Source organism: Mauremys reevesii, linkage group 1, assembly GCF_016161935.1.
Source record: "Mauremys reevesii isolate NIE-2019 linkage group 1, ASM1616193v1, whole genome shotgun sequence".
In the NCBI taxonomy this organism is placed as follows: Eukaryota; Metazoa; Chordata; order Testudines; family Geoemydidae; genus Mauremys; species Mauremys reevesii.
The window spans coordinates 268,700,240-268,724,974 of NC_052623.1; positions in this window are offsets into that span (position 1 = coordinate 268,700,240).

A 24,735-nucleotide genomic window follows, 5' to 3' on the forward strand; every position below is an offset into this window, starting at 1 on the left:
GATTTTGCCCCCCCCCCAGTTATCAATTCCACAAACTGAGTTTAGAGAAAACAAAAACAAGTTTATTATCACAAAATATAGATTTTAAGTGATTATAAGGATTAGCAAACAGATCAAAGCAGATTACCCAGCCAATAAAACAAAAAACACAATGTAAACTTAAGACACTAAAGAAGCTGGTTACAAGTACAGACTCTCCCCGACTTACGCAAGCGTTCCGTTCTGGAACACCTTGCGTAAGTTGAATTTTGCGTAAATCGGGAACATATACCTGACAATTATGCAAAAAAAAAAAAAAAGCTTATGGAACTTTTTCCGTAAGTGCGAATTTCCGTAAGTCAGGTTTGCATAACCTGGGGAGCATCTGTAGTAATTTCTCACCCTAAATGTTGTTTTAGGCATTTCTTTCACAGGCCAGACACCTTTTCCAGCCTGGGCTCAGCTCTCCACCCGCTTTTTTTTTGTTTATTAGATGTTTCCAGCAGTCATCCTGGGCAGGGATTCAGTGAAGAATATGAACCTTGATTAACTCAGGGCTTGGCTACACTTGAAAGTTGCAGCGCTGGTGGAGGCTTTCCAGCGCTGCAATTAGTAACTGTCCACACCTGCAAGGCACATCCAGCGCTGCAACTCCCTGGCTGCAGCGCTGGCTGAACACCTGGTCTGCTTGGGGTGTAGCGAGTGCAGCGCTGGTGATCCAGCGCTGCTCATCAAGTGTGGACACACACCAGCACTGTTATTGGCCTCCAGGGTATTAGCAGATATCCCAGAATGCTTTTAACTAAATTACTCTCTTTGTTTTGTTATGCAGCCTCTCTTTGTTTTGTTGTGAACTCGGAGCTCCGGAGCTCCCGGAGCTGCTTATCAAACGCCTCCTGTTTGCTGTGATCAATCTGTACCTGACTGTGAACAATCACAAATGAGATAACCCCTGTGAATGAGGCAGGCAGGGAGTGAGTGTTTGCTTGACAGAAACAGCGGGGGCAGAGGGGAGAGAGGGAGTCCGTTGGATGCATGCTGTTTGCAGTTAAGAGTTAAGGGTAAGGGATCGGGAACATTTTCTGATTTTGCAAGGCAGGAAGCTAAACACACAGTGTTGGCTCCAAAAATCCACTCTCTCTCTCTCCCCTGCTCCCTGTCACACTACAGCCCCACCCCACCCCCCTCTTTTGAAAAGCATGTTGCTGCCACTTGAACGCTGGGATAGCTGCCCATAATGCATCACTCCCAACAGCGCTGCAAATGCTGCAAATGTGGCCACACACCAGCGCTGGTAGCTGTGAGTGTGGCCATACACCAGCGCTGTTCCTACACAGCTGGATGACCAGCGCTGCAAACTACCAGCGCTGCAACTTTCAAGTGTAGCCAAGCCCTCACTCTCCTGCATTTACATGTGGCGGAATCCTTTGTCTTTCAGTGTGATTACCAGCCCCCTCAGTGGAAAAATACTGGCATTCTATGATGGAGTCCAGTACCAGGGGACATGATCACATGACCCTGTAGTGTCAAAGGAGCCATGAGTCAAAGGTCATTTGTAGCTTCTCAGGAAGGTGGGAGACCTATTGTTCTCCCTAATGTCCCATCCAGACTGATTGCATTCTGTCTGGTTTGCGTTCCACAGGTGTAAACACTTTTGTAGTACAGATGTTAAGTCCATATTCCTAACTTTAGATACAAAAATGATACGTGCATACAAATAGGATAATCATATTCAGCAAATCCTAACATTTCTAATATCTCACAAGACCCATCTTGCATAAAATATATCTTAGATAATCATTAATCATATTATAACAATATTTCTATGAAGAATATTGGGTGTAGTGTCACATGTACACATTTGTTTAGGTAACTATATAGCTTAACAAATGTTTATTCTGATTCTGACTTTTTACTTTTTTTTTATGTTAGGAAATGGTGAATGATGCATTTCTTATTTACTAGATGATTAATTTCTTACTGGTTATTTGTGCCAAAATCTATTTGGATGAAAATTTGAATTCAATTACAAATGCACTAAAATAGCATTTAAATTTTTTAAATTAAGTAAAACTAACTTAAAACTGAGGAATATGTAAGAAAAAATAGTTTATCAAAATATGTTTTGCATTTAAAACTGATTCACTAAGCAAAAGAATTATTATGTGTAGTTAATGAATGGAACTGATTGTTTCTGATCACCATGTCCTTCAAGATTTTTGCACCAGTAGATCTCATTCTCTCACACCTAGTTTTTATTCATAGAATAGAAGAAGAAAACAAGTTTTCCTGCCACAGGTGCTGGCTTCCTTTGGCCTCCGGGGAGTGCTCAAACCCCCACTCTGTGCCAGGCCATGCCCCCACCCGATCCCTTCCCCCAAGCTCCCACCTCTGCCCCGCCTCTTCCCGCCCCCGCTCCACCCCCACTCCTCCTCTTCCCACAGCTGATTGTGGCGGGCAGGCGGTGCTAGGAGGCAGGGCCGGCTTTAGGCCTATTCCACCAATTCCCCCGAATCGGGCCCTGCGCCCAGTGAGAATCCCTTCCATGGCTAGAGGCGCCTTTTTAATTTTTACTCACCTGGCGGTGCTTTGGGTCTTCAGCGGCACTTCGGCGACGGGTCCTTCACTCTGTCTGGGTCTTCGATGGCACTTCAGCGGCAGGTCCTTCGCTTACTCTGGGCCTTCGGCGACACTTCGGCAGCGGGTCCTTCAGTGCCGCTGAAGACCTGGAGCGAGTGAAGGACCCACCGCCGAAGTGCCGCCAAAAACTCAGAGCACCGCCAGGTGAATACAAGCCCCACATGTTTTTTTACATGTTTTTTTTTTTTTAAAGTCATCCCTGCAAGGGCCCCGTCGAAACTGTTTGAATTGGGCCCCGCACTTCCTAAAGCTGGCCCTGCTAGGAGGGAGGGGTAGGAGTTGATTGACAGGGCTGTTGGAGGGTGGGAGGATGAGGGGAGCTGGCTGCCGGTGGGTGCTAAGCGCCCACTAATTTTTTTTTGTGGGAGCTCCCATTGAGTCGGGGCCTATCTTTCCTGCCTTTTCAACTCCCAACTGGTTTCTTAACTTTGAACGAACCAACCAGTCATTGAACTGAATTAGTTGAATAAACTGAAACCTGCAGAGGAGGCAACCGCTGTCAAAAGCTGTTTTAGCTGATCAGCTCTGGTTCCAGGTGTTTATCCAGTAACTTCTGCAAGTTCTGTGGTTTGACTTTCTTTAAAAAGCAGCAGCAAATATGTACTGCTTAATATTATTTTTTATATTTAATTTAAATGATTGTAATAAGTTCAGATCTTAACATAAATTTTTAGTAGATTTATAAACCTGTATTTATTTTAAATTTTAAAATATCAATTAAAAAAAAATGCATCCATTTTTATCTACTGTGCTGAGCACCTGCCCTTTACACCTCAGATTTTAAGATTCCCAGGGCAGGGACTTTTTTGTCTTGTGTGTGTAAAGTTCCTAGTACACTATTGCTGCTATATAAATATTATTGTTTATATGGTCTGTACTTAAAGCTATACCAGCTTGGGCTGAGACCTGGGCAGATTCACAAGATAAGCAGGATTGGGCCTGGTCAGTATTCGGGGAAGGGGAGACGAGACTCAAAGGAGAATCTATGGACTTATTCTCTGCTGCCTTGTGCTCTATGTAGTCATTTACATGTGGGTCGAGTCAGTGTAAAATGCTGATAGATCAGAGTGGTAGTGTTTTACATACACTTCGCTCATGTGTGACTACAAAAGGTGCAGGGCAGTGGAGAATCAGTCATCCAGGGACAGAAGAAAATGGCGGATGTGATTTGGTAGCTGCCAGTTTTCTCACTGGGTCAGTATTGAACTAATATTCCAGCATGCTGTACTGGGGCACTGTGCTGTTGGAGGTCATGCTATCTTTCAGATAGGTGTAAACTGAGGTCCTGACCAGTTGGTGCTTATGAAAGAGCCTCTGTCATCTTTCACCAGAATAGAGGTATTCTACCTGGTACCCTTCCCTGGTCAAGTTCCAACTTGGGCAATTATATCTGTGTCCCTAAAATCCCCTCTGCAGTGTCAGTAGCAGATTGTATTTTTCACTTCCGTAAAGTGTCGTTCTGTGCATGGTCTAACAGCTGCTGTCTTCCAAACCACAGCTGGGTCTATTTTGTTAGAGAGTGAACAACTTGCAATTTTATTGTGGGGCTTGAGCTACTGGGTATCTTTCTTAAAGCCCCTGCTCTTGGAATCCTCTGATTATGTACAGATCTCAGTGTTCATTTAAAAATAATAAGTTCCTAGCACTTTTGATTGTGAAGGAAAGGTTGAAAATATGACAGGAGGGTACCTTCACTGCTCAAAACCCTGAAGTCTCATGGGTTTTAAGCCAATCTTGTAGTTTTTTGGGACCAGACTCATGTCAATTTGGGATTGACAAAACTGACTCCTCTATCCACAGTGTGTAAACAACTTCAGGGTGTAGAAGCTTAAAGAAATGTGCAGTATTATGATGCTCCAGTTTTTCACAGATCTGTCCCATCTCTTCCTGTAAATCTAACTTGCAATATGGGTAAAGAATCTGACATTTTTGGCGGGCCTTATAATATTATGCCTCTGTAGAGTTTTAGGTAACCGTCCGTGTATTATGACTGTGCCTTTAGGAACTGATTGCCTTAGTGAACTGCCAGCCAAAAGTGTAACTTCCTGTTGCTTAGAAAGTTCTATGGATGATCTCTAATCACTGAGCAGAGCAGATATCCCTTGCCACAGAATCAGCAAGTGTCAGACAAAATGTTTGCTATAAGAAGTTATGTGATCTCTCTCCTGCTTTTCATAATGTGCTAAATCACAACTTCACAATCATTTTGTTGCATCAGTCAGAGAGCTGTTGAAAATTCTATCTGAATGATTTTCTATTAGAAAAAGTTTTGTGGGAACATGTCAATTCCATCAACAGTTTTGATAGAAACTGGCCGGCCAGCCTGGTTTTCTGCTAACCCACGCGTGTCCCAAGATCCTCCGTTCTCCCCAGCCTGTGTGGGCTGCCAGGACTCTATGGGATCTCTGGGTCCCCTGCTACCTGCCTGGTGGGCTTCCTGGCTCTCTGGCTGGAGCATGTTTTGTTTTGGAATGTGGGAATTGTAGGAATGTTTGCGTGTCTTTGAAATGAAATACTGTGGAATTTCAGTTCCGTGAAATGTTGAGTTTTTGGCTTTTTGTCCCAAATCAGGATGAAAATATTTCCAAAAACTTGAATTTTTTGTGGGCTGGCAATTTTCTTTCCCAGCCAATTCTAGTCAGTAGGAAAAATGCCAATGTCCTGAGGAATACTGTGCCTTCTAGGACATTCTCAACTAGATGGGAAGGAAGCCTGTTCTGTGACTCCAGAGAAGAGAGAATGTTATTTGTGTGGGCTGGCTGATGGACAAGTTTACAGTGGGAAGTTTAGAGGGATTGTTTGTGAAGGCAGATGTAGTGTAAATGGAAATCTAGCTCGTATACTGTGGTTAGTAGCATGCAAGGGATTGAGATGTTGCATGTTTGAAGAGAATTTGCATGCTTGTTAGCCATAAGAAACTGTCTGTCTGGACTGTATATATGTCTATACATATATGCTTACATAGTGAGAAGCCCAAGACCATAATTCTGAAATGAAACAGTGCTACTGCAGAAATGAAATCAGCACTGATGATTTCTGGCTCCCTGAATTTGAGGTCTTGTGGGTTGACAAGGCCACAGTGAGAACAGAAATAAGTTTTTGCACGTCTATCCTACCTTCCATCCAAGGGCTTCAAAGCACCGCCCGGACATAAGTGAATCAAGCCTCCTAATCTTGGAGGTGGTAGTATCCCCAAGATTCCCTGGTGGAATCTGAGGCACAGAGTTTGAGTGACTTGACCTTGCTCACAAGTGAGTTGGTGGCAGAGCAGGAAATGGCACGTGGATCTCCTGACTTGCCGTTCTGTACTGTAACCACTAGACTGAACCATGCTGCTTAAGGGTATGATTATGCCGTCCTTATTCGTGGTGAGTAGCACCGTACTCTGTTAGTAGCCCATGACAAGGTATCAGGTACTACTTAGCGTGAGTGAGAGTGGCAGAATTAGGCTCTTAATGATGAGCTAATCGCAAAGTGTTCAGGGATGCATTCAGTTTAGAATGTAAACTCGTCGGGGCAGGTACTGTCATTCACTGTGTGTGGGCAGGGTCTGGCACCCCGATCCCGATTGATACCTTAATACAAATTAATAACAATATGTCTAGAAATGGAACCAAACTTCTTTTGCTTTAGGAAATTGAGGCTGGAACTCTCACAAGGACACATCTTTCACTCAGTCCTGCAGTACAGGTCTCTCTGTTGCTGGCTGAGATACAAAAGCATGGAGGACTGGGGAAAGTAAGCAAGGAGAGAGAGGGACAGAAAGAAAGAACAGGGAGTCTCAGGGCCAGATTGTCTGGTGTAAATCAGCGCAGCTCTGTTAAAGTTAACGGAACTACTCCTTGTACACCAGCTGAGAATCTGGCCTTCACTCTTCAGACCATCATGGAGCTGCTTCTGGGCTTGTTCTGGGTCACATTAGCCACTGGATGCAGCATCCTTAATGGCAGGCCAGAGGGGAAGCACAAAGCTGGCTGGGTAGAGGAAAGGGACAGAAACCCCCTTGAGGGATGAAAGGAAGTCAATGTAGCCTGCTTCTGATTACCTACTAGGGGCAGTGGGAGTTTGGAGATGGGGATCCCTTCTCTTCTTTCATTAGCAAAATAAATTATTAAAACAAAATGAACACAGAAAAGCCTAATGGAGCATATTGTGCGCATTCACTGGAACATATTTTTGCTGCAGAGTTGAGAGCCACTTGATCTGTGTTATGTCTAGTGAAAAATAGTTTCCCTTTTTTAAACCTCTCCTACAACATAATGGTAGGGTTTGTGTGAGAGCAGGGAAGAGAGCTCGCAAGGAAACCTAAAGGGCAAAACATGTATTCATTTTATGTTTTCACGATGTAGAAAACACACTGATCAGACACTGTAATTGCATGTACAGTATTAACAACATGAATTAAATAATGTAATGCCCAACTATCAAATTGACCAAGTGTCCATTAAAGGACTCCAGATTCACCCCCTCCCCCACTCAACCAAAGTTCCAAACGCACGTAAAAGCCTGTGTAAATATATGAGCCCCCTTGCTATGTATCCTGGAGATAAAAACCTGAGCTCTGTCAAACCAAATGGGGAGTGACTAGCAGAGTCGAGGTCTTCCATAGAAAAAGGGTCCAGTCCAAAGATCCTTAAAATGAGGAGCCGTTTGAGCACCTCCTCTGACTTCAGATCCGGAGATAGAACAGAAGAGAGTGAGTGTCTACAAGGTACCAGCTCCAAGCCCACAAAGCACTTTGTAGCCATAGGGTGACCATATTCCCAAAGGGAAAACGGGACACTGTGTGGGGCTGGCCAGAGCCCTGCCGCCCAGAGCTGGGTATGACAGCCCAAGCCCCGCCCCCTGACGTTGCTGCTTGCCTCCCCGAATGTTCCTCTGCGCCCCCCACTTGGGAGGGGCACACCCCACTGGGTTTCAGTTAGCCTCCTGGTAATGGATTATTTATTTAGGAGGACTATATGTCCTGTTTTGGCTGGGACGGTCTCCTTTTTAGGCCCTGGACGTCCCGACTCTTTTTGCAAACCTGGGCATTTGTCCCAAGTGCTCTTAAATGCCCAGCTTTGCCAAAAAAGTTGGGACGTCCGGGACAGGGCTTAAAAAGGGGACCGTCCCAGCCAAAACAGGACAAATAGTCCTCCTACATAGGTAATTCATTACCAGGAGGCTAACTGAAACCCACTGCAGGCTCCAGAGCAGTGTAACGCCGTCCATGTTCTATGGTCCATATGAGAGGTTTCGTAGTGATCTATATGAGTAGCCCCAGTAGAGTGCGCTACAGTAATCGAATCTGGAGGAGTTGAAGGCATAGATAACCAATGAGCTCTGCATCTTCTGATTGTTACAACATCCTAGCCAAGAACAGGTGAGATAAATGCACTCTTGGCCAGTGGTGCTATTTGGCCATGCAAAGGCAGTCTCTGAACTAACACCACCCCTCAGTTGCATGCGATGCTAACCTAAAGCAACCAAATTCCCTCTCTCAAGAGGGCAGACATCAACTCCATCCTCTTCTCTGTTTGTTCCACCCAGCCAATCAGCATCTCCTCCACACGGGAACTGTGTGGAGATTATTGATGAGAAGAGAGGAGGGATTGCTTAAGAGGTGGATTCAAAGGAAGGGAGGGAGGTTGTGTGGTGAATGGGGCCAGGGAGAGTTTTCCAGACTTATGGGGCAGCATGGTAGATGGCATGATGAACCACAAGTGGGAAAAGGAGACAAAGAGAGAAGTAAAATGAGATGACCAAGCTGAGCAGAGGAGGTGGGATTTAGGAGTTTTATATAGGGGTTGTAGATGAGGAGATGGAGCTTGAGTATGATGTTACAGGAGACCTGAAGCCAATAGGGAGGAGACGGGGGTGGGGGGAGTTGACAGGGGAGTTGTAGAAGCAAGGAGGGGTGTTCTTGGAGCAGAAAGAACCAGACCTGTCAGTCACCACTTTGTCATTGCCTGCCAGGCTTAGCAGGCATGTCAACAAAACCTTGTGATCAAGGGTATCAAAGGCAGCTGATCTAAAAGAATCAGCATAGACTCTTGATCTTTATCTATTGCCATCATCAGCCAATGAAATCAGGAGTTGAGTAATGTGGCAGTAATCCCCCTTGTATGTCCAACCATCCCATAGAGCTCCCTGCCTCGGAAAGTCATCAAGAGGCTGGATAATATTCAGACTCATAGACTTTAAGGCCAGAAGGGACCATCATAATCATATAGTCTGACTTCCTGCACATCACAGGCCACAGAACCTGATCCCACCCACTCCTGTAATAGATCCCTAAACTCTGGCTGAGTTACTGAAGTCCTCAAATCATGATTTAAAGACTTTAAGTTACAGAGTTACCCTTTACACTAGTTTAAACCTGCAAGTGACCCATGCTGCAGAGGAAGGTGAAAACTCCCCAGGTCTCTGTCAGACTGACTGGGGGAAAATTCCTTCCTGACCCCAAATATGGCGATCAGTTAGACCCTGAGCATGTGGGCAACACCCACTGGCCAGACACCTGGGAAAGAATTCGCTATAGTAACTCAGAGCCCTCCCCATCTAGTGTCCCATCACTGGCCACTGAAGGTATTTGCTGCTACCAGTCGCAGGTTGGCTACATGTCATTGAAGGCAGTTTCATCATACCATCCCCTCCATAAATTTATCAAGCTCAGTCTTGAAACAAGTTAGGTTTTTGCCCCCACTGCTCCCCTTCAAAGGCTGTTCCAGAACTTATCTCCTCTGGTAGTTAGAAATCTTTGTCTCGTTTCAACCCTAAACTTGTTGATGGCCAGTTTCTATCCATTTGTTCTTGTGTCCTCATTGGTGCTTAACTTAAATAACTCCTCTCCTTCCCTGATGTTTATCCCTGTGATGTATTTATAGAGAGCAATCATATCTCCCCTCAGCCTTCTTTTGGTTGGGCTAAACAAGTTAAGCTATTTGAGTTTCCTCTCATAAGGCAGGTTTTCCATTCCTCGGGTCATCCTAGTAGCTCTTCTCTGCATCTGTTCCGGTTTGAATTCATCTTTCTTAAACATAGGAGACCAGAATTGCACACAGTATTCCAGATGAGGTCTCACCGGTGCCTTGTGTAACGTCAGTAACACTTCCCTCTCTCTACTGGAAATACCTCGTCTGATGCATCCTAGCACTGAATTAGCCTTTTTCATGAGCATTGGCAGCTCATAGTCGTCCTATGATCAACCAATTCACCCAGATCTGTCTCCTCCTCTGTCGCTTCCAACTGATACGTCCCCAGCTTAGAGCAAAAATTCTTGTTGTTAGTCCCTAAGTGTATGACCTTGCACTTTGCACAATTAAATTTCATCTCATTTCTATTACTCCAGTTTTCAAGGTCATCCAGATTTTCTTGAATGATATTTTGGTCCTCCTCCGTATTGGCAATACCTCCCAACTTTGTGTCATCCACAGATTTTATTAGCACACTCCCTCTTTTTGTGCCAAGGTCATTAGTAAAAATGTTAAATAAGATTGGTCCCAGCACCGATCCCTGAAGAGCTCCACTAGTAACCTCCTTCCAGCCGGACAGTTCACCTTTCAGTCTGACTCATTGTAGTCTCCCCTTTAAACAGTTCCTTATCCACCTTTCACTTCTCATATTAATCTCCATCTCCAATTTAACTACTAATTTCCCAGGAGGAACTGTATCAAATGCCTTCCTGAAATCTAGGTAGGTTAGATCTACTGCATTTCCTTTGTCTAATTTTAATGACATTGACTATTAATAACACTAGGAGTTCTGGATGTTTGATGTGGGATGGGGCCCAGGCTGGTTTGATCTAGAGCAGGCAGCACTGTGTGGCTGTGCTGAGTCCCCAGCTGGGTCATGGACTGGCAGCCTGCAGCGTTGTCGCTCGTCCTTATCTCTTTTTACCCAGCCTCCTTCAGTGGAGGGTTCCCCACTCCTTTGCTCTTCTCTCCCCTCACCGGTGGCATGGATGGGAATCTGGCTGGCGTGGTTGTTGGCGGCAGGGGCCTTACTGAGCATGTGCATGTGTCAATAGTAGTTGTCTTTCACATGCATGAGAAAGGGCTTGAGTCCAGATGGAGGTCCAGAGTGAACACAGCATGGGTTGGCTCTTAGGACAATCTAAACAAGAACCCAGCCCAACCCTCCTACCCTAAGGATCATGTTCCCCATTCCTTCTCCCTAAACTTCTCACCCAACCATTGAGTCAGACAATCTGGATTAAGCAAGGAAAATGATTCCCCTGGGGCAGTGGAGAGGCTATTCAGTGCAGTAATGTAGGTTGCCATCTGTCCCCAGAGACAATAGTGCCATTTACATTTATATGCAGTAATTCATCCAGGGGAAAAAAAAATCTGTCTTCATTTGTGATACAATAATATGCTGTTCATCCCTGTCCTCTCTTCCTTTAGCTTTCTGTCGCCCTCCTGTTCTCTGTCTGTCTCGCCTCCAGTCTCTTTCCATCCTCTCTGCCTTGCTTGCTTGTATGTATAAGGGCTAAATATCATTATTGCTTTCCCCCTCTGTTTGACTGTCGGGGTTTGACTCTGAACCTACGGTTCCCATTGGCATCAGAACTCAGCCCATCTCAGGAACAGCTTCCCTGCTCGCTCTCCCCCCCCATCTTCCTCACTCCCTCTTTCTCTGTCTGAGTCTGTCATTTTCTGTCTCCTTTTTTTCTCTCCCTCTTTGTCTCTCTCTGCTTTTACTGCCTGCTGTCTGTCTCTCTCAGCCCAGGCACCCTAGGAGGCAAGTTCATACACTAATAGTCCATCTTTCTCTAGTGCACCCTTCATATCCAGTACAACAACAGCAGCAAAAACACTTCCTGGGGAGAGTCAGTCATGAGCTAAAGAGAAAAGGGAAGATTTTAAGGCAGGATTTAAGTTGAGGACATGACTCATTGGCACAGAGCGCCAGAAAGGGGGGAGAGTTCCCGAGAGATGAGAGTCTAAGTGAATGAGTGGCAGCCTATGCCCCCCAGCTGTGGTGAGTCATGGAGAGGGGATTGGAAAGTTGGGGTGGGAGGGTGGATGGGAGCCAGTGGATGGGGAGGAAAGGTAAGTAGGGAAGGGGAAAGGACGAGGGGTAATGGATAGGAAGCATTATGGAGGGAGGGGCAAGATGAATAGGAAGCTGGTGAAATTTCCATGTACAATGCACTAAATGGTTTGAATAAAATCTGAACCATGCCCCCACCCTTTGCCTAATACTTGTACAAACTTTTTTTGGGTGGGAGTGAGGGGCTACATTTTCTTAACTGCCATTCTAGTTTTTAAAAACACCACAGCTTTCTGTATCTCTGTGCTTCCCAGCAGGAGCTGGAAGCATAAATCCTGAGACGTTACATGAACTTCTAGCTCGCTTGTAGCGAGGAGTTACTGGACAACTTGGGAGAGAGCCTGATCCCGTGGGACTTCCACTCCCACAGAGCTTCAAGGACTAAGTGGGGCTAAACCACACTTGGACAAGGTCATCCTTGGTGTAAGCCTGCTGAGTTCAGTTGAGTTACACTGGCAATGAAATTGCCGGTGTGCAAAGGCAGAGAGGAGATGAATAGAAAACACATTGTAAAATATTAACCTCCCTGTTTAAATAGGCAGCTCATAACAAACAGCAGCAGTTCAGTTTCATGGCTTGGAGGAGGCAGGGGAGTTCAGTATTTCGGGATGGGGAAATAGTTTATTTTTTTAAATCCAATACTGAGAGACTCTAAAGTCCCTGTATCAGAGGGGTAGCTGTGCATTTGAAGAAGTGGGGTTTTTGCCCACGAAAGCTTATGCCCAAATAAATCTGTTAGTCTTTAAGGTGCCACCAGACTCCTCGTTTTTCTAAAGTCCCTGCAAACTCTGAGATCCAAAATTTCTCTCCTCCTTCCTGCCTATTGTGTGTGAATACCCTACAACCTCATACTGCACTCTTCACTAATCTGCACTGTCCATAATTCACACACACATGCATCTTCCCCCACTTCCCTGCACCCCACATCCAGCTTTGTAGGAAAGAATTTAATGCTCGAGTGCTGTGGCGAGGTCTCAGATGAATACAACTTCATTATTTTTGGCAAAATGTACAAGAGATCATTTACCAGTCTGTTAGGAAGCATTGTTATCGATAATTAAAGCCAAACCATACTTGTTAAATGAACAAAGTATATTGTGTTGTGTATTATCCTTTTTTTCTAATTTGATTGTCTTTGTTCACTTATTTGCTAATTTGCAACATGAATTCACTCTCAGTAGGTCTCCTGGCCATCAGCAAGGTTTTACTTTGCTTGTGTGTGTATATTATGTGTTGGCTGCAAAAACAACAGCAGTAAAATATTGCCTAAGGGAAGAAGCCATTGTCATACTGCGTGTTGCCCAAAGCCGAAGGCTGAATGCACTGTTTCAGAGTGAATGATGATCTTTTTACTTCAGGGTGATTATTTTGCTTGCCATTGTCTTCAGAGCCAATTGCTACTCATCTGATTAACGTAACAGGATATTTCCCCCCTGAAGTGTGCCCTGTTTACCTGCTGTGGGGAAGGTTCCAGTGTCTTCTTTCCTGGCAGCAGGAGTGATCTTCACAGGGAATAGGTTGGGCTCTTGAGCCATCTCTGAAGATGGGCATGCATTTAGCTGAGGCAGGGGCACGAACTGTATGGCTCAGTCTGTCCAATAGGAGCAGTCATTGCAGTCTTTCATTCCCCCGTCCCTTCACGTTTTGTTCCACACACTCACTCTCTCCTCTGCTCCTGGCTCCAGTCTTATTCCAGCTTGCACAAGTCTTCTCTGTTCGTCTGCCCCCCCACCCCCCATTCTCTGTTGATTTCCTAATATATACAGGTTTTAGAGGGGTAACTGTTTTAGTCTGTATCAGCAAAAACAATGAGGAGTCCTTGTGGCACCTTACAGACTAACAAATTTATTTGGGCATAAGCTTTCATGTGCTAGAGCCCACTTCATCAGACACATGGAGTGGAAAATACAGGAGCAGGTATAAATACATGAAAGCATGGGGGTTGCTTTACCAAGTGTGAGGTCAGTCTAACAAGATAAATCAATTAACAGCAGGATACCAAGGGAGGAAAAATAACTTTTGAAGTGGTAAGAGAGTGGCCCATTACAGACAGTTGACAAGAAGGTGTGAGAAACAGTAGCAGAAATTAGTAATGGGGAAATGAAGTTCAGGTTTTGTAATGACCCAGCCACTTCCAGTCTTTATTCAGGCCTAATCTGATGGTATCCAGTTTGCAAATTAATTCCAATTCTGCAGTTTCATGTTGGAGTCTGTTTTTGAATTTTTTGTTGTTGAAGAATTGCCACTTTTAGGTCTGTTATTGAGTGACCAGAGAGATTGAAGTGTTCTCCTACTGGTTTTTGAATGTCATGATTCCTGATGTCAGATTTGTGTCCATTTATTCTTTTGCATAGAGACTGTCTGGTTTGGCCAATGTACACGGCAAAGGGGCATTGCTGGCACATGATGGCATATATCACATTGGTAGAAGTGCAGGTGAACGAGCCCCGGATGGTGTGGCTGATATGGTTAGGTTCTATGATGGTGTCCCTTGAATAGATATGTGGGCAGAGTTGGCACTGGGGTTTGTTGCAGGGTTTGGTTCCTGGGTTGGTGTTTTTGTTGTGTGGTGTGTAGTTGCTGGTGAGCATTTGTTTCAGGTTGGGGGGCTGTTGGTAGGCAACGACTGGCCTGTTTCCCAAGGTCTGTGAGAGTGAGGGATCGTCCTTCAGGATAGGTTGTAGATCCTTGATGATGCACTGGAGAGGTTTTAGTTGGGGACTGTAGGTGACGGCTAGTGGCGTTCTGTTACTTTCTTTTTTGTTGGGCCTGTCTTGTAGTAGGTGACTTCTGGGTACCCTTCTGGCTCTGTCAATCTGTTTCTTCACTTCACCAGGTGGGTAGTGTAGTTTTAAGAAAACTTGATAGAGATTCTGTAGGTGTTTGTCTCTGTCTGAGGGATCAGAGCAAAAGCAGTTGTATCTTAGAGCTTGGCTGTAGACAATGGATCGTGTGATGTGGTCTAGATGAAAGCTGGAGGTGAAATCCCCCAGGTTAATAAATCAATAGATATTACAAAAATGGCACAACACTGCCCTATTTTCATGATATTGTAGGTGAGGCTGATATCACTGCCTGTTATTAAGCTTGCCTTACAGTGCCAATTATAAGACCCTTTTTTTCAGTTGCTTATAACTTTGCCAGACTTTAACTGTTTCGGCTTAAATTTTCCATGCTTGGTATCTGTCTCAGGCTGAATTTCTTGGGAAAATTTCAGCCAAAATGGCTCAGCCATTTATTAGAACAAAGCAAGAGAAAAATACATTTTCCCCATATTAAAAGTTATGGTGACCTTTTCTTTGAAAAGCTCTAGCACCCCCATGCTTTGGAGCAGAGATGTAAAATTTGGCAGGGGCATGGCCTTTGTGTCAGGGACGTGCCTTTTGCCATCTCTGCGAAGTTCTTCCTCAATTTGACCAAGTTAAAAGTCATTGAAATATCTCCATTTGCACATGCTCAGTAGAGTCGTCTTCAGATTTTAGCCGCTAAATTCCCCGAAGTTTCTGTGGGGGCTGAGCAGAACTTTCCCTGCAATTGCATGTCTGGGCCAGGCCAGGGCTGGGCACCAGAACTGAGAGCAAGAAAGCCTGCCTCTCCTGAACTCTCAGAAACAGCTCTAGTGGGCCCAGGCATCATGAAGGATGGGTGGCAGTGGGAGTAGATTGGGAGAAAGAGGCTGGGAGGGAGGGACTAGGACTGGAGACTGGTCGGGGAGTGGGGAGAGAAACTGGAATTGAGAGTTGTGTGGAAGACTGAGACTGGCAGAGAAAGGAGACAGGGACTGGAAGATCGCAGAGACTGGGGCTGGCTAGGCAAGGGGACCTGGATCTGGGTGAGACTGGGACTGGCTGAGCAAGGGGCTCTGGAGCTGGGGGAGACTGGGACTCACCAGGAAAAGAGTCTGGGAGTTGGTAAGAGTTGGCCTGTTATAGTCTTAGCAGAAGGGACCTGGTCTGGATGGGTCTTGGAGACTAAACTCCCCTCTGACCCATAGGTGTGGTCTCTTTGGAGGCTTACGCATACTGACAGAGGACGATATGGAAGAAGCTTGCAGTGCAGCTGGCCATGCCAACCCTATCTGTACCTTGTATTTCCTCTGTTAGTTGTATCCTCCTGTTTTGTATCATCTTATCCTTAATATAAAGTGAGACCTACTTTTAATCTAGTATTTTTTATTATAAATATTTGCACTGTACAAATGATAAACAAAATATAGTATTTTTCAGTTCACCTCATGCAAGTACTGTAGTGCAATCTCTTTAGTGTGAAAGTGTAACTTACAAATGTAGATTTTTTTTTGTTACATAACTGCACTCGAAAACAAAATGATGTAAAATTTTATCGCCAACAAGTCCACTCAGTCCTACTTCTTGTTCAGCCAATTACTTAGACAAATAAGTGTGTTTACATTTACGGGAGATACTGCTGCCAGCTTCTTATTTACAATGTCACCTGAAAGTGAGAACAGACGTTCGCATGGCACTTTTGTAGCTGGCATTGCAAGGTATTTACTTGACAGACATGCTAAACCAGGGGTAGGCAACCTATGGCACGCGTGCCGAAGGCGGTACACGAGCTGATTTTCAGTGGTACTCTCAGTGCCCAGGTCCTGGCCACCGGTCCAGGGGCCTTTGCATTTTAATTTAATTTTAAATGAAGCTTCTTAAACATTTAAAAAACCTTATTTATTTTACATACAACAATAGTTTAGTTATATATTAAAGACTCATAGAAAGAGACCTTCTAAAAACGTTAAAATATATTACTGGCATGCGAAACCTTAAATTAGAGTGAATAAATGAAGACTCGGCACACCACCTCTGAAAGGTTGCTGAACCCTGTGCTAAACATTCGTATGCCTCTTCATGCTTTGGTCACTATTCCACAGGACATGCTTCCATGCTCATGATGCTCATTAAAAAAAATAATGCATTAATTAAATTTGTGACTGAACTCCTCGGGGGAGAATTTTACATCTCCTGCTCTGTTTTACCCGCACTTTGCCATAGATTTCATGTTATAGCAGTCTCGGATGGTGACCCAGCACATATTTGTTTTAAGAACACTTTCACAGCAGATTTGACAAAACACAAAGAAGATACCAATGTGAGATTTCTAAAAATAGCTACATCACTTGACCCAAGGTTTAAGAATTTGAAGTGCCTTCCGAAATCTGAGAGGGATGAGGTGTGGAGCATGCTTTCAGAAGTCTTAACAGAGCAACACTCAGATGCAGAAACTACAGAACCCGAACCACCAAAAAAGAAAATCAGCCTTTTGCTGGTTGCATCTGACTCAGATAATGAAAATGAACATGTCGGTCTGCTCTGCTTTGGATCGTCATTGAGCAGAACCCGTCATCCGCATGGACGCATGTCCTCTGGAATGGTGGTTAAAGCATGAAGGGACATGTGAATCTTTAGCGCATCTGGCACGTAAATATCTTGCGATGCCGGCTACAACAGTGCCTTGTGAACGCCTGTTCTCACTTTCTGGTGACATTGTAAATAAGACGTGGGCAGCATTATCTCCTGCAAATGTAAACAAACTTGTTTGTCTGAGCAATTGGCTGAAGTAGGACTGAGTGGACTTGTAGGCTCTAAAGTTTTACATTGTTTTATTTTTGAATGCAGTTATTTTTGTACATAATTCTATATTTGTAAGTTCAAATTTCATGATAAAGAGATTGCACTGCAGTACTTGTATTAAGTGAATTGAAAAATATTATTTCTTTTGTTTTTTTACAGGGCAAATATTTGGAATAAAAATAAATATAAAGTGAGCACTGTACACTTTGTATTCTGTGTTGTAATTGAAATCAATATATTTGAAAATGTAGAAAACACCCCAAAATAATTAAATAAATGGTATTCTATTATTGTTTAGCAGCGCAATTAATCGCACAATTAATCGAGATTAATTATTTAAATCGTGTGATTAATCGCATTTACTTTTTTTAATAGTTTGACAGCACTAATTAAAAGCTCTTTTGTGGCAGTGGTCTTTTCATTTTATATATATATATAAACATACAGATAGAGCCTAGCACACAGGGGCCCAGATCGACACAAACAATAACAACAACGACAATAATAAATAATAAATGGCACCTATAAAAGTATTTCCTTCAGCAGGGGCTCATGAGCCAGGACTTTTCACAAGCACAAAATTAACTGTAACCCTTCGCAAAGTCTATGAGGTGCTGTTTATTTATTAACATGCATTTCCAATGTATTATGATGGGTCGCACATCCTTTAAATATCCAATAGCCTTCTAACTTCTGAAATCTATTTCACACTTTGCAGCATGCCTCTAATAATTCATTTTCTGGATCGCGCAGCAGATGTCTGGAGAAATTGTATATTTTCTTCCATATGGATTATCATTTTACCGAAAAATAAAATAGGATTCAGCACACTGTTCAATTTTCTGAGGTATCACACTGGGAATTCTCCATCTGGGTCTGAGACATGACTCTAGACTACCAGGGGGAATTGCTATGCCAGTAGGCCACGGCAAGCAAATACCCCCTGCCCCACCTTTCTGAGTGCAGAGGGACCCTGCCTGCAGTAAAATGTGTGCAGTTCTGCTGTGTAGGGAAGAGGCAGGATGTGGGAAACCCATCCTGAGGAACTGTGTTCCCTCCATGGGATTTTTTTCTGCTCTGCAGTAGAGATATGGAGGCCTAGCCAATGGGTCTACATGCCCCACTGACCAGTCCCCTCAGAGAGGGATGAGGCAGCCCATAGCTACTCCCACACTAGGTTAGAGTGGCTCTGCTGCTGCTCCACGGGTAGGAGTGGGGGAAGGATTCCTTTCTCCCCAGCCTCTAAGAACTCTGAGTGCATAGCCCGACTGCTGGAGCTGGGAACTGGGCTGTGGATCTGGAGGTCAGTGTCTCCAAATGGAGTGCATGATTGGCTTCCAAATGGAGTGCATGATTGCTCCAGTCCCCTTCTCACCCTCTTTGACTCCCAGGCCTTCATTACACCAGGGGGAGCCATGGGCATGATGCAAAGAGAAAGGGAGCTGAGTTATCCTTTCCTTTACCAGCCGTTATTTCATGTGTCTCCATCCTGCCTCCTCTTACTCTTTCCCTCTCCAGGAAATGAAACAGTCCTAGTCTTCAGTCCTATCTCTTACGGAGGCTTTGTGCTTCCTGCCCCCTTGGTGACTCCAATCATTTCCACTGCCTTTTGCTGGGTTCTTTTTCTCTTGGCTTTGCCTCTGTCTGATATAATGAGGTGACTGAAATGGACCCATTCAGAGCAAGCAACTTCCGTCCATTTTGTTTGTGACATCGGGGGAAGGGAAGCAGCACACAGGGTCAGTGAGCAGTTGAGAACCCAGTCTCTGTGCAAATATCTCCCCTTTGCCGTAACAAACGCTGTGGAGATAAATACCAGATCTCTCAGAAACTCTAGTTACAGAAGGTGATTATCACAGTTTCCCTGGGTGGTTGGGAATCTTACCAGCCCCAAATTCATGAGATGGTCCATGATTGCTTTTCCCTAAGGGTCTGGTCAGACAATAATAGGAGATATGCCTATCTCCTAGAACTGGAAGGGACCTTGAAAGGTCATCGAGTCCAGCCCCCTGCCTTCACTAGCAGGACCAAATACTGATTTTTGCCCCAGATTCCTAAGTGGCCCCCTCAAGGATTGAACTCACAACCCTGAGCTTAGCAGGCCAGTGCTCAAACCACTGAGCTATCCCTCCCCACCATGGTCATGAGTCTCTAAGTCAAAGGGCAGTTCACTGGCCCTGGATTTATTTCAGGCCTCATGGCATCAAGTGTGCATGTCTTGCTGTGTCAATATGTGATAGTGCTGTGCAAGAGCCGGCACATGCTGCCGCGCAGACAGTTCTATTGGCAGCATTTCCTGGGGGCAAAAGGATGGAGCACTGTGCCAGGCTTGTCCTTCGTGGCATGGTGAGAGAAGCAGATGGTGCCAAGGTATCTCGTTATTTTACAAAATTAGCCAGGAGTAAAAAGAAGCATGGGATGAGCTATCTGTTGCAATGTGGAGCCAGAGAAACCAGCAGTTGATTGGTTTAAGGTTGTCCCGGGGACATGTGTGGTCCCACCCACTTGCTCGCCGCAAAAGGCAGACAGGAGTGTGTGTATGTGTGGTAGTCATCAATGGTAACTTCCCCAGGCTACTCAGTCCATTTGAGTGCCTCACAGGTGGGACTAAGCAGATTAATATCACACCTTTGCGATTTCTTTAGGGCTGCACCATTTCTCACTGTGGTTACAGAGATTGGAAAGTCGGACCCCCAGTGATGTGATTACTAGTGGTTGATGTATCACGAGCATCAGGGCACTTTATGGGAAGATGGAGAATAAGAATAAAATGCACAGTTAAAAATGACTAGAAAAAAGTCTTAGGCCAAATTCATGCTAGGGGTAACTAATTGACTTCAGTGAAGTTGCACCAGGGTTTAATTTGGCCTCTTGAATAAATTACTTTGAAATAGTGGGTCTTTCTAGCAAATAGTAGCTAAATTTATTTATTTTCTGTATAGGCTTTTCTATTGCTCTCATCACTGTATTGTTGTATTGGAGAGTCTAAGGGCACCAGAGATACTGCCCTATATTTGGAAATGCACACGGGCCTCAAAGGCATCTGCACCAGATCATCATGTCTAGATCACAAGTCCCACGTGGGGGCACCCCCCCAGAGTAAATCGAACTGAGATTAAAATGGACAAGTATAATGAAGCTGGACATCACTGTGGACAGCTCAATGAAAACCTCTGCTCAGTGTGCAGCGATGGTCAAAAAAGCAGGCAAAATGTCCATAAAGAATGGGATGGAGAATAATACAGCACATATTATATTATTATTTAAATCAAAGGTCTGCTCTTAGTTCTGGTCCTCCCCATCTAAGAAAAGGTACACCAGGAATAGAGGGAGCTCAGAGATGGATGACGAAAATGACCAGAGACTGGGAAAAATGTATATGTGAGATTAGAGAAGAATTAATAAGAGGGGACATGACAGAAGTATAGAAAATAATGGATGATAGAGAAAAGGTAGGTAGCTCCAATTTACCTTCTCTCTTAATAAAAGAATAAGGGACATTCAATCCATGTGAAAGGCAACACATTTAAAACAAACAAAACAAAAACACTTACTTTCTTAGCACACAGTTAATTTGGAATTCACTGCCACCAAGATATCAGAGTAGCAGCCGTGTTAGTCTGTATCAGCAAAAACAAGAGGAGTCCTTGTGGTACCTTAGAGGCTAACAAATTTATTTGGGCATAAGCTTTCGTGGGCTAAAACCCACTTCATCAGATGCATGGAGTGGAAAATACAGTAGGCAGGTATAAATACACAGCATATGAAAAGATGGGAGTTGCCTTACTAAGTGGGGAGGTCAGTGCTAACGAGCCAATTTAATTAAGGTGGAAGTGTCCTATTCTCAACAGATATCTTTGAGGCCAAGAATTTACATACAAAACAGGATGAGATGGTTATATGGCTAATGGAAACACCTACAATTATATTAGACAAGAAAACTCAATAACCCTCGTGTATAAACACTCTTGCTTCAGGACAAAGCCAACCACTAATTGATGATCGGTAGGGGAAAACTTGCCACGTAGGCATGCTAATCTGTAATTGTAAAAATAGGAAATTTAAACAGGATGATCTGCTAAAAGACTCGAGTAGCCTGATTGTGAGAGGTGGCTGGGTATCCACCACTACAACTGAAATCAGTGGAAATTTAGCAGGTGACTAAGCCTCAGTGGTGTGAAATCACAAGGCCAGGGACTAAATGTTGTAGTCACCAAAATGGTTACATTGTCATGACTCTGCTGAGGTATTACCAAATGCATAGTGACTTGACTTAGTTAGCCACCAAAGGATGAGAGAGGCAAGTCAGTGTAAAAGTAACATCCACATTCACACTGGCACATGATGGGGACCTTGGCCAATTTGGCTAAGAACTGACTTCCTAGTTTAATGATTGGAGTGCTCCATTTTCACAGATGCAGAGGTTGGTGGGAAGAATATGCAACAGGAATTATTTTGCTATCCAGGATTGTTTGACTGGCAATCAGTGATGGGTTGAACTTCAAAAGATTGGGAGGTTCAGTTTAGGTAAGTGCTCAAAAGCTTGAGCCAGCTCCTCAGCTGATGTCAATCCACATAGCTCTGTTGACTTCAACAGACGTACGCTGATTAACCCCAGCTGAGGGCCTGGTTCTTTACGCTTTGTCAAACCTCTTGGGTCTGTCAAACTGAGCTATAAATCTCATAAGAGAGAACAGATATTTTCTTGCAAGATTTCTGGTACCTCTTGATTTCAGTCAGGGCAGAAATTCCATGAGAACAGCCTTTTTATCATGGTGTTTTGACACTTCTGCTTTGGAATCAGGCATTTAAAGAATGTCTGGCAATACGGGTTTAAGTTTTTGTTTGGCTCAATTTGTACTCAATCCAAATCGATTTGCCAATCCCCAATGGATATGTACCCTCCTCTTCCTCCCCCCTAGTATTACATAGCTGAAGGGGGAGCAGCTGGTGAGTCATGCCTTTTCTCTGCATTCAGTATGTCCGTATTCATGGCGATGGATGAGGTCCAGAGCACTAGAGATGGCTAAACATAGCATCTGTCTTTAAAAAAGAGGATCCGGGAATTATAGACCAGGCAACCTAACTTCAGTACATGGAAAGATATTGGAACAAATTATTAAACAATCAGTTTGTAACCACCTGGAGAAAATAGGGTTAATGAGGAATAGCCAGCATGGATTTGTCAAGAAGACATCATGCCAAGCTAGCCTAATGTCCTTCTTTGGCAGGGTTACTGACCTACTGGATGGGGTGAAGCAGTAGATAGGATATATCTTGATTTCAGTAAGGCTTTTGGCACAGTCCCACATAACATTTTCATCAGCAAACTAGGGAAATGTGGCCTAGATGAAATTACTATAAGGTGGGTGCACAACTGGTTGAAAGACTGTACTCAAAGAGTAGATATCAATGGTTCACTCTCAAACTGGGAGGGCATATCTAGTGGGGTCCCATAAGGGTCAGTCCTGGGTCCAGTACTAGTCAATATTTTCATTAACAACTTGGATATTGGACTGGAGAGTATGGAATGCTTATAAAATTTGCAAGCTGGGAGGGATTGCAAGCACTTTGGAGGACAGGATTCAAATTCAAAATCCCCTTGACAAATTGGAGAATTGGTCTGAATTCAACAAGATGACATTCAAAAAAGACAAGTGCAAAGTACTTCACTTAGGAAATAAAAATCAAATGTACCATTGCAAAATGGGGAGTAACTGGCTAGGCAGTAGTACTGCTAAAAGGGATCTGGGGGTTATAGTGTTTCACAAATTAAATGAGTCAACAATTTGATGCAGTTGTGAAAAAAAGCTAATATTCCAGGGTGTTATGCTGGGGTGTTCACCAACACCAGCCTTGAGCGAGGTAATGTGTGTCGGGGGAGGGGGCTCAATTAATCTGAGATGCTGCATCTGGAAGGGAACCAGGGATTGATGGTTCCTAATGGCAGATGAAGCCCAGTTTGGGGAGGAGCTGGGCTAGCATTATAAAGCCAGGAAGCAAGAGCAGAAAAGGGCTTTAGGGAAGAGGTTTGCAGTCATTCCCCTAGAGGGAAAGAGAGTTGGCCAGCGATAAGGAGGAGATTCAGCAGGAGAGTAAACCCCAGAGTCCTGCCCTGGACTAGAGAGACTTAGAAGAGGCCTAGAAAGTTGAAGAAGCCATGGGTAGCAGAGGAGTCTCCAGTGGTAAACCAGAAACCGGTAAGAAAATAGAGAAGTGGGGTAGGAAGGAGTTCCAGGAAACAGCAACAGGGTCTGAGACTGAGTGGAGCCCGTTTGGTAGTCACAGGGTCCCTGGGCTGGAACCAGGAGTCGCAGGTGGGCCTGCATTCCCCTACCAGCCACTTGGAAAATGGATTTGGAACAAAGACTGCCTGAGACAGCATACAGACAGCCTGTGCGGTGGGACTTTGTTACCCCGGAAGTGGGGTGCACTGCGTAGTGACCTAGCCGGAGGGTTGAGTCATGAAGAGGGAGCACCCTGGGTGAGGGAGAGGGGCCACAGCAGAAGCAACCAACAGAAGGGGGCACTAGGTGGGGGGGAGAGTTAATTCCCAGACCTAGCCTCAAGGAGGCACCACTATGGTGAGTGGACCCCTTTACCAGGTGCATTAACAGGAGTGTCGTATGTAAGACACAGGAAGTAATTGTCCCACTTTACTCAGCACTGGTGAAGCCTCAGTGGAGTACTGTGTCCAGCTCTGGGTGCCACACTTTAGGAAAGATGTGGACAAACTGGAGAGAGTCCAGAGGAGAGCAACAAAAATGATAAAAGATTTAGAAAACCTGACCTATGAAGAAGGGTCAAAAAAACTGGGCATGTTTAGTCTTGAGAAAAAAAGACTTGAGGAGGGACCTGATATGTCTTCAAATATGTCAAGGGCTGTTATAAAGAGGGCAGGGGGCTCAAGGGTTCTCCATGTTCACTGAAAATAGGGCAAGATGTAATGGGCCTAATCTGCAGCAAGGGAGATTTAGGTTAGAAAGTTTTCCCTAATATCTAACTGTTAGGATAGTTTAGCTCTGGAACGGGCTTCGAAGGGAGGTTATGGAATCCCTGTCACTGAAGATTTTTAAAAACAGGTTGGACAAACGCCTGTCAGGGACGGTCTAGGTTTCCTTGGTCCTGCCTCAGCGCAGGGGAGCTGGCCTTGGTGACTTCTCAAGGTCCCTTCCAGCCCTATGATTCTATGAGTCTATCAGGAAGAGGGTATAAAGAAGAGTAGCTCATCTTCTCCTTTGGGAGTGAATAGGGGTATTAATTTCACTAGGACTTTGTGCTTAGCTAGAGGCTGCTGCTTGCACTGACAGGGCACTGTTGTGAGGAAGCTCACGCTGCTGGAGTCAATGCTGCCTGGAAGCTCCCGGCTCAGATACATCTCTCTCCATTGGAGGGAGAATCGCAGCATGTTAGACAGGACTGCCAGAGATGGTGGTACGTAGAGTGGGATATGGAGAGGGCTGAGGAGATGGAACAGAGTCCGTGTAATAAG